The sequence below is a fragment of the Myotis brandtii genome, unplaced genomic scaffold, assembly GCF_000412655.1.
Source record: "Myotis brandtii unplaced genomic scaffold, ASM41265v1 scaffold1105, whole genome shotgun sequence".
NCBI lineage: Eukaryota > Metazoa > Chordata > Mammalia > Chiroptera > Vespertilionidae > Myotis > Myotis brandtii.
Window position 1 is genome coordinate 1,832,731 of NW_005353770.1, and position 11,462 is coordinate 1,844,192.

Sequence of the window (11,462 nt, forward strand, 5' to 3'; positions counted from 1 at the left end):
TGCGTGCGGGAGGGACGCGAAGGGCGGGCACGGCTTGTCCTGGCTCTGTTGCTGCTGCTGGCAATGCAGGTGTGAGGAGCGCGGCGGCGGCGGCTGCTCTGAGAAGAAGCCGCGCTGAAACTGCAATGGGGTTTCCATGTCAGGGCTATTAAAGCTGCAGGGAGACCAGGCGGTGGTGCACCCTGCGCAATGCGTTATGGTCGGGAGCGGGGACTCCTGCTGCTGGTGCGAGGAAGGGCCCATGCCGGCTCCGGTAGAATCCAGGCGGCGAGTCCGATTGGTTGGGCGCACCAAAACAATGGGCATGACATCACCTGCGGGGACCAAGACTGAGTTTGCGGCGCGCGGCTCAGGGGAGCGTGTGTGTGTGAGAGGGAAAATAGGGAGAGGGATCTGCAGGGTGAAAATCCAAGGGTGCGCAGGACAAGGTGAGGGCGAGGATTCCACCTGCCGATTGGGAGCGCCTGTGAGCACCGCTAAGGATGGGGAGCCCCCAGGCAGTGCAGCCAGGCTGCAGGGGTAGGAGAAAAGAAAGGGTGTCCCTCCCTTCTTTCCGTGTCGCGCCCCCCTCTCCCCCACCTAACTACTGCCGGACGTGCAGTCTAGATCACCTGCGCCGGGTACTGCAGCACGTTGGGCCACCCGGCAAAGGGTCAGGCGCAGGGACAGTGCGGAGCCGGCCACTCCTCCGCCGCCAGGCACGCCTCAAAAGGCTGCAGAACAGCAGCCCCCCGCTCCACACCCACCTCTCCCCAATTGTCCTGCAGAGAGTGGGCTTCGACTGCCAGCCAGATAACTGTGGGGGGCCCGCTTTGGAGAGAAAAAGTTTGGCGACTGGCTACACGAGGGCTCGGGAATAACCACGGGGCCTGAACCTAGGTTTGTCCTTAAAATCAGCGCGGATCTTTCCCGGCCGCTCAGTGCCCGGGAGTCGGGATTGGTTGCGCGGAGCTCTCGCCCTAGCGTTCTGCGGCGCGGGTAGGGTTAACCATCTGACACACGGGCCCGAGGAGGATGGGGGCGGGGCCGGAGAGGGGGATCCCCGCCATCCGCGGGAGGAGCCCGCACGGGCTTCCCGGGTCCCCCTGGCGGGGGCGGAGGGCTTTCCCCGCTACCGCCTGCTCACATTTGCGCCTTCTGCGGAACATGAGGGGCTGGCGCCCCCGACCGCCAGGTCCCGGGCTCTCGCGCTCAGGCCCTCTGGCCACCCCAGTGGGTAGGTCCGTGGGTTTCTTCGGCCGTGGAAAGGGGGCTTGCTCGAGGGTCTGGGGGGCTGCTCAGGGACCGCCGGCCGCCAGCTCCTCCTCTGTTCCTCTTCCTCCTCCCCACCTGCAGCACAGACACAAAGCAAAGGCGGGTCACCTATGCGCAAACACCGAGCATCTTACTTGCCAAGCCCGGTCTGCTGCGGCGGGCGAGAGAGGGGCCTGGCGCGGGCTGATTCTTGCCGGTAGTCAGAGCCTGGCTGGGAAATTACTAATAATGATAACTCGGGCTGAATAATAGCTGCCCGAGGACAGTGCTGGATTTTTGCTAGAGCTAGGTATAATTATTTTACTCCCCAGTAGACCAATAAAAATTGCATTTTGTGTTTCACAAATTCCCTGTGATGTGTCTTTCTCTTAAGCAGTGTACCAGAACAAAGCAGTGGCGGACCCTTTCGAGGATTCTTTGTTACTGCTCCATCTTAAGTCTTTATCGTTTGTATTTCTTTGTAACTTGAAATTTTCGTCTCCTCCACCCAAATGAAAGAACTCGGCCAGATGAATATTTATTTCCATTTTTAAGTGTGATTTTAAAGCATGATTTTTATGCTAGAGATGATAATGAATTAGATACACCAAGAAATTAGAGTGAAAGCAGATCACCCTCATTAGGTAAATGGAATTCTCAGCTGGATCCAATTTCCTGATATTCTACTCGCACTGCACCTGCCCTGAAGTTGCTTACCGCGTACCAGCTGTGTGTGTGTGTGTGTGTGTGTGTGTGTGTGTGTGTGTGTGTGTGTGTTTGTTTGTTTCATTGCCATGGAGTGAATAATTCATTTTAGGGTATCCTTTGGACATGGCTTAAACAATTTTAATTTTTGTACGTGCAAGTAAAAACATCCAGAAGAAAGGGGGGGGGGTTACTTTTAGTTCCACAGTCCTCAAATTGACATAATGAATAGTGTCAGAACTTGCATTTCTCAATAGTCAAGAATAGAATTCGTACGGCTAAAAATTGGAGACAGCGTTTCATTTTTATAATCTATTAGGATTTTTGGCAGTTTAATAGAACTTGTTTGGAATTATGAAGCTCATTGAATCTTTGGGGTGGCTGAGTAGATACTGCATGGTGAGAATGACTACTAACAATTCTTTAAAAAGGAAAAGAAAAAAGACAATTCTAATGAATAATTTGGAATTACAATGAAAACTTCTAAATAAAAGTTATTCACCTGGCGTGAAACAAAATCCAACTCAAGCACAATATTCATCACATTTATTTTCACTTTGTAACAAATTATACAGCTGCCTTCTAATTGCTCTATGATGCTGATTGAGTGAAGAAGTTTGATTTATCCTTACAAATCTAAATACTTCAAAGAAATGTTTTCATGAAAATTAGCTTTTCATAAATTTAAATGGAAAATTACATAGACCACCCCCAAAATAGGTAAATATTGTTACCAGTATTACATTAGATATGTTTCTAGAGTTAATAAAATATTCTAAGAAAGGTAATGGCTGCACCCTCTTTTGAACTGACTTTCTCAATTAGCAAAGTCAAGGCTTTCAAAGAGGTTCCATAAACAAAATAACGGAAAAATATTGTATCATTTTCCATGTATATTTCCATGCCTTAGTATGGCAGTAGGTGCAATGCCATTAATCATGTAGAAACAAAGAGTGTTTACTGAGATTCATGGCATTATGTGTGGGATTCCCACTGCTCACAAAGGGGGCTCAGGGGAAGGATGGAATGCACAAGGTAAGGAAGAAATAGAGATTTGCACCACAGCTTGAGGAACTGTCAGAATAGCAAAACTCAGATTAACACTGCTCCCACCTAGTAAATATTTTTAAAAAGCTCATGAAGTAATAATGTGAAACCCACTGTGATTGGAGGGGGAGAAAAGTCCATCAGATATTTATCTTTCTGTTTTCAGGAATCATCTGATCACACACACTCAAAAAATCATCTTGCTAATAGATGTCTGCATATGGGGATTTTGATAACCCTCTATTAGTATGATGATGAAAAATCACAAGATGTCCCAGCAGCCGAGCCAGCATGGCTCAGTGGTTGGGCATCGACCTATGAACCAGAAGGTCATGGATCAATTCCTGGTTAGGGCATATACCCGGGTTGCAGGCTCAATCCCTAGAGTGGGGCATGCAGGAGGCTGCCAATCAATGATTCTCTCTCATCATTGATCTTTCTCTCTCCCTCTCCCTTCCTTTCTGGAATCAATAAATATATTTTTAAAAAAGATGTCCTAGCAATTTTGTTTCATTTTTTGTCTGAATCCTTCTGACTTTATTGTTTGAGGCATCTTACACTATTGCGTTATGACATGGGACACACTTAAGAGGTTCTTGTTTTCATCATTCTTCTTTATAAAATTAACAAATGAATTTTAAGCTAAGATATAAACATTTAAAATATATATACTATATGTATACTGTAATCTTGCTTCCCCCCCCCCCAATATAGGAATGCAGAAATACATGTAATATGTAAAGTTAAGTAATCAGAACAACAAAGACAATATTCTTTCATGTGGATAGTGCCTAGCCTAGCACATAGTAGATACTCATTTATATTTGTGAGATTGAGGAGGCAAGGAGAGAGGGAGAAAATGAAGAAGCGTTGAAGGAAAGGTCACAAAACAACGGCCCACAACCTCCAATGATAAGCTTTAAGGAAATTACATTTGCTTCTTTTTCTGCCAGTAAGATATATAAGTTGTGAACTTTCTCTAGTTTAACACCAGAGGTCCTACTCATCCATGAAATGCTTTTCAAAACTAATCAATTAAATACCTTTATTTCCACCAGTATAGTTATTTTGTAAAAATTGTCTATTTTTTCCTTATATACTAGAATAATTGCTTTCCCATATTTGTTATATTTCAAGATTGTGAATATGCAAACACACATAACACCCCCCCCCCCCCCCCACACACACACACATACTTAACAGCCTTAGAATAATAATTTTCCCAGACCTCAGCGACTTGGGGGAAAACTGGTTGTTTGCACTCTGGTTCCTTATTTTATTCAGATTTATATTATGCCATTATAATTCTCCTATTCATAGGATTTATCTGTCGGTGTTCCCTCTCTTTGTTGTTCCTTAAAAAGCAGGACTCTCTTGAATTTGGATGTTTCAGATCTATATCCAAAGGCAGCCAGAGCAGTAGAGGCAGGCGTCCAGGGCATCTGTGCCCCACACTGCGTGGTGAGGGAAACAAAATAAATGTTTTCCTGAGATTTTCTTTTTTCTTTGCCTAGGTGAGTAAATTATTTGGTGGTGCAAACACAGACGTTGTGATAAGATTCAGCCTCTCTGGGCTTAGCTGGCTTAGCAGTAAATGCAAATGGGAGTCAGGGCACTATCGGAGTTGTTTTCTTAGCTAAATTTCCTGGAGCAGAACAATTTTTAAAAAGGTCATAAAACAGTTGTTATTTTTAAACCACATATTGCCCTAGCTTTATACAAAATTTACTACATTTAAAGAAAACAATAATATTTATTATGTGTATTCTCTATTCTTCTGCATTGTGATTAGAAAGTATCAAGACCTGAATAAGAGTATTGATGATAGTCTTGTTATTTTTAGTAATACTACTCTTATTCAGGGACTACTTATCATGTTGGGGCCTATTCACTAACTTCATTAACTTTCCAAATGTATCTACTCTCATTCTTGTCCCCTATTCTCTGCTAACTAGAGTGTTTATAAAAGTCTCAGCAGTGCTAGAAGAAAAAAAAAAGAGAAACTCTACTAGTTTTGCTAGTAGAATTGACCTGTTATGTAATTAAATAGGTGAATAGGTTGAAATTATTGACTATGATGTCTTTTAAAAACAGTCTGTGGCTTTGGTAAACAAATATCCCTTGGCACTTAGAAACACACATCCAAATCTAGAAAGTCATAAAAAAATTAATGGACAGCACATTGTAGTTTATAAAGCGGTTTCTCATGTGTTATTTTATTTGAATCTCATTAAGAACTCTTATGAGAGGTAGGGAAAGGTGTTATTATCATCTTCATCTTATAGGTGATGATAGCACTTGAGATGTACTGCCTGAGCTGCCCCAGATCACATAGCTAGTGAGTAGCAGGGAACAGCCAGACTTCAAACACGGTCTTCTGATTCTGTCTGGTGAGTCTGTTTAACATTCTCTTAGCCTTTCCTTCATACAAGAATAACCTATTACTCTATCAACTCCTACAGGCTTGCACTTTACTGATAGGCCAGGAATGGACAATAGTGACTTAACATTACCATTCACTGCGTTTGAATAGCCTAACTGACATTTCCTCACTGGCTCGATTGGGATTCTGTGATCCTTAACTATTGTTGACTTCATTTGAAGAGTAGAATAATATATAAGGATATAATACAAGTGTGTGGATGAAATGGCAGGAATGTAATCATGCAGGCCCAAGGTGCCTAATTAAAAAGTATTTTTAGAAAAACATATCCTGGTCTATTCATACACAGTATTCTGTCTACTCTGCTGGCAGCTTATGCATTCCTTATTTTTGGCAACATCCATAATATAAGTTGAAGGCCAACGAAGTGTACATATTGACACATGCAATGTCCATTTTGTCTTTTTATATAATAAGGGAGAAGGAACAGACTCAAGCTCCCTGCCCCAGGGCTTAGAGGAACTTGTTTACAGTCCTACAGGGATCCGGCCTGCCTCCCTAGTCTCTGTGCCCTGGAAGAGCTGTCCTCTCGTTGTTGTTGTTTCTCCCCATATTCCAAGAAAGGAAGCCAGGCTGTGTGCCATAAAGAGAGAGAAGAAACCCCTGTGTCTCACAGCTGGGGTCAAGAGTTAACACATGTGGGGCCAAAGATATGCAAATCCATCCCTAAATAATGAGGTCATATCGACCACATGGTGATTCCAAAAGTCCATGGTTGCTCAAAACTAAAATATAATGAGGCCACAAAAGTTTCCCCCCTGAAATCCAATATATTTTCCCAACATTGTTTTCTTCTCTTTTAGGATTAGGACACACTATTCATTATCTCTCTCTATTTTTTTTTTCCTTTTCTTGTTAATTCTATTCCCATGTCTTATTCATCAGTTCATTATATTTCCCCTTTTCTTTTCCACTTCTTGCCAAACAGGCTCAGGAAATCTATCACCCTTTGTTTATCTTTATCTTATTTTCTCTCTATCTGAAACTATTTGTAAAACCCCATCCCCAAATAATTGTCTTAGGGCAAGGAGAGTTGGTGCCTACTCATATAAAGAGAAAGAGCCACAATTTTCTAATTTGAATTAAACATAGCAGTGTCATCAGCAACAAAACATTCTAAATGCTGATAAATTTTCTTCAATATTTGCCTATTCTTCCTCACCTAATATACCAGGTTTTTATTCAGCATAGTATTTTAGGGCTGTAAAACTCAGCACATTTTCTATACCATTTTAATTATTTTTTTAAAATTTTTTATTAGTTAAGGTATTACAAATGTGTCCTCATCCCCCCCATTAACCCCCATACCATTTTAATTATTAATGGACAATAATTATTCATATCTACAAAATGATATAAATAATACATCATATTAGGAAAAACTCACAACAGACATATACTAGACAAACATGACAAAAACTCAATATTTGACACAGTGTTTTGCCCTTGCTACATGTTTAATTAGTTAAAACTATTAGATACTTTCATTCACAAGCCAAGTTCACTTAACAAGGGGTATTTCTAGGCTCCTATAACTGAAAATATAATTAGGGAAGACTTCAGTGTTGATTGATTCAAATGTTAAGACACCATCAACATTCCAACACTTTCCTTGGATCTCTTCCCATCATTATCCTCCTTTATACATATCGGCTTAATCCTCATGTTATTTTCCCTTAAGGTAGGAAAAATGACTCAGGCACTTCTAGGCTTCTTAAGCACACTCCTATCATTCAGAGGGAAGCAGATCATCCAGCCTCAAACCAGCTAAGTTAACATACTAGGCCCTGAACCATACTTAAAGAATGGTTAAAGGGGGGTATAATAGGAATGGCGCATCGAACAAAGAATACTGATAAAGCGATATAAATTATTTAAAAGAATCAAATGAAAATTCTGGAGTTGAAAAATATAGTATCCAAAAAGAAAAATTCACTAGAGGATCTCAATAGTAGATTTGAGCTGAAAGGAAAACAAATCACTGACCTTGAGGACATCAAAAGAAAACCACAGATGGACATAATTTATGAATATGGATGCAAAAATCTTCAACTAAATATAATCAAACTGGATACATCAATATATAAAAAGTATCACATATATATATATATATATATCTCAAGTGGGGTTTATCATAGGAATGTAAGGTTAGTTTATCATCAAAATTCAATTTGTGTAATATAGCATGTCAACAGAATAAAAGACAAAACCATATAATCATCTTGATAGACAGAAAAAAACACTTGACAAAATGCAAAACCCTTTTATGATAAACATAGCCAACCAACTAGAAATAGAAGGGTATTTTCTCAAAACTATAAAAGGCATCTATGAAAAATTCACTGCTAATATCGTAGTTACTGGTGAAAGGCTAAGCTTCCCTCCTAAGATCAGAACCAAGACAATACCTGATCTGTCTGCTTTCATTAAATATTGTACTGAAAGTTCTAGCCAGTGAATTAGGCAAGCAAAGGAAATAAAAGGCACCCAGAGGGAAAGAAAGAAGTAAAACTATCTCTATTCACAGATGACATGATTTTGTGTATAGAAAACTCCTAAGGAACCCGCTAAAATTTTATTAGAACTAATAAGTTCAGCAGATTTCTGGATATAATATTAATATTTAAAAATCAACTGTATTTCTCTACACTAGCAATGAGTAATTGAAAATTAAATTTAAAAACAATTTAATGTGCAATTAACAAAAATATTTAGAAATGCATCAACGAAAGAGCAAAACTTTTACACAAACTAACAAATATTCTTGGAAGAAACTAAATAAGTCCTAAATAAGTGGAGAGGCATGCTATATTCATGAATTAGGAGATTTAATACTATTAATCTACTGATTCAGTCAAATTCTTATCAAGATCCTAGTTGACTTTTTTAAGAAATTTACAAACTGATCCTAAAATTCACATGGAAATGCAAGTAGCCCAGAATAGAAAACAATCTTAAAGTATAGAAACAAATTTTAATTACTCACATTTGTTAAATAAAATCTTCCTACAAAGCTATAGTAATCAAGATAGTGAATAATAGAGCTCCTAGGAGCCTGGATTGTGAGATGCCTTATAGAACATGCTTTCTGGGCAATGTGACCCCAACAATTAGAAGAATTCCAGGTACCTAGTAGGTGCTACATAATGTTGATAGACCTGAATACATGCCTCATGAATAGTTTACTCATAATAGATACTGATTTTTTTCTGAAAGATATCCTAGCTCTTTTGAATATATAAGCTGCTTGATCTCAGCATGTTTGTTAAAATGAAAGGTGGGGTAGTCTAAAATCCTTGTGTTATGGCAGATAACTTGACAAGTGTCAACTTTACCCATGTCTATGCTATAGACATTACAATAAAAAGTTATTTCTACATTTTTTAAAAAGTGTGTAATGGAATAAGAATAGATATAGAGATCAATGGAACAGAATTGACAGTCTAGAAATAAGCCTTTACATTTATGGTCAATTGATTTTTAACACAGGTGCCAAGATAAGTCAATGAGGATAAGATAGTTTTTTCAACAATGGTGCTAGGAAAACTGGATATCCACATGTAAAAAACTAACTTGGACCCCTTCCTTACACGAAACACAAAAATTAATTCTGAATGGATTAAACACCTAAATGTGAAAACAAACGAACAAAACAAAACAAAAAAACACACACTGTGAAACTATTTTTAAAAAGCATAGGTGTGTCATGACTTTGGATTAAGCAATACTTTCTTAGACATGACACTAAACGCATAAGTTGTAAAAGAAAATAGCTACACTGGACTTCACCAAAATTAAAACTTTGGTGTTTCAAAGCACATCAACATGAGAGTCAAAAGACAATCTAGAGTGTAAGAATAAATTTGCAAATCATAGCATTCTCGAAGATGACTGGTAATGGTTACTCATGGCCAGTAATTGTCTGAATGAATACCTTCGCTCTCTCACCCTTTGGTAGCTCAGACATATACTTACAACACGGTGAGACTGAAACCTTTTTAAGAGGTTATCAGTGGCAATTTTGGAAGTACTAAGTATGCTCTCATTTTGAGGGTTGGCAACGAGAGTGCACTCCACAGCCAGCCTGCAGCATGTGGTTCGGCTACTTGAAGCACACATCTTAAAGGACTCAGCAACCAAAAAGGCATAGCACAAGGCGGGCACCCTGTAGGTGGCCGGACACTTATTTGATATTGACAAGTGACAGTAGCACTGGAATCACACTCATGCTCACTTCAAAAGAGAGACCAGGCAAGTCAGAGGCCCTGTTAAGAAGGCAGGGCCTACAGCTCCAAACCCTCTCACAGATGTTTATCTAAGGGGGTGTGGAGGTGGGTATTGTATCAGAGGAAAGCAAAATTCCTGACCACTTCCCATTCTTACACAATGAAATAATTTACTCATGGAGTTTTTTGTTTGCGTTTTTAGCCAAGATAAAAGTCATGTTTTGTTTAAATTTATTAAGTGCTTTGCTAAGAGTAAAAAACTTCTTTGTTTTTTCAATTTTTTAGTAGTCCCATAGACAATGGAAGAAAGATGTAGAAAAAGAACACTCTGTTCTGGAAGATAAATTACATGACGTGTACCAACCCATTGAAATCAGATTAAGCAAAAAAAGTATGTTCTCAGTTATTAAAGGGCGTTCCAAGATAAAGGACTCTTAGGTTTCCTGTTCTAGATTTTTGTCTTTTGCTTATCCCCAGATCAGGGCTCTGGAGAACAACAGAGAGAAGGCGGTCTTGAAACGGCTTTTGCTACAACTGGTGCAATGGGACTTAAGTGATGGAGAACTACCTTCCCCATAGCGGGCCTGAGAGTTGACCTTGTGTGTTAGAGCTCCATGCAGAGGGATGGGAGGAGAAGTTAGCCTCATATGGATTCACATAAGACAGGGGCAAGAAAGGGCCTTTCACTTCTCCTTTGTCCCTCTTTGACAAGTTGCACAGAAAGTAGCTTATGTTTATGTCTCAGGCTTATAGTCCTTAGGAGGCTCTTATGATCTAGTTGCTTTTTTTTTCTTGAGAGGAATCTCTGGATTTTCCTAGGAAGCAGCCTTTATTCTCCTAGGCTTAAGGAGATTCTTGGTTTCCCAGTCATTAGGACAGGTCAGGGAATGAAAGAAGGATGAAGTCTTTCAGATAACTAACTAGAGAGAGCCCAGTTATCAGCAGACTGGAAGAGGAAATAGACAAGAAGAGGAAACATCAGGGTACACTTGAATATATCAATGGCTATAACACAGATAATGTCCTCAAGAAGTTCAAAGGACAAGGCGCTTTGTTTCCTTCTCATTCAATTTCTAAAATCTGGGAAAATTACCTCAAATAAATGTTCTAAGTCTTCTTCATGTGGCTGCTCTGACTAATCCTTAAAAATACAACTCACTGTATGTGTTAGGTTTGATCAAATAATTGAATGAATACCCTCTCCCCTGGGAACTAACCTTTAGGCCACTTCACAACGGATATTCCACTTGCTTAGACCACATTCCACTTGCTAAGACCATTATCTCTCCCTTTTGGACTTTCCCAGAATCCAGACCTGCACAGAGAATTCTCTGCACAGAAAAAGCCTGCCTAAAGTCCTTTAAAAACCTGACTCCCCGTGTTTGGGGGCTGGTGCCATTTTGGGGCTCAGCCCATCTGCTATCCAGATGACCTAATAAATTTATAATCCCTTACCACTTTGGCCTCGTGTGTTCCTCCTTCAGCAAGCCTAACAGTAAGAAGCAAAACTAGAGGAGTATGGAAAAATGTAAAGGAGATAGAGTTTTATGAGCTTAAGATGGAGAAGATTTTCCTAAGTAATTGACTAAACTCAACAGACATCAAGGAAAAGACAGCTGATTTGATCTTATGTCCGGATAAAACATCCTCAGGAACCAAAAACAAAAAGACAAGTGCCATATTTAACAGACCAAGGATTAATATCAAGCATGTTTTTTAAAAAGTCTAAGAAATTAAGAGTAAAATTTAAAAAAACTGGATGGAGGAATAATAAAAGGATACAAACAAACAATTTTTAAAAAGATGAG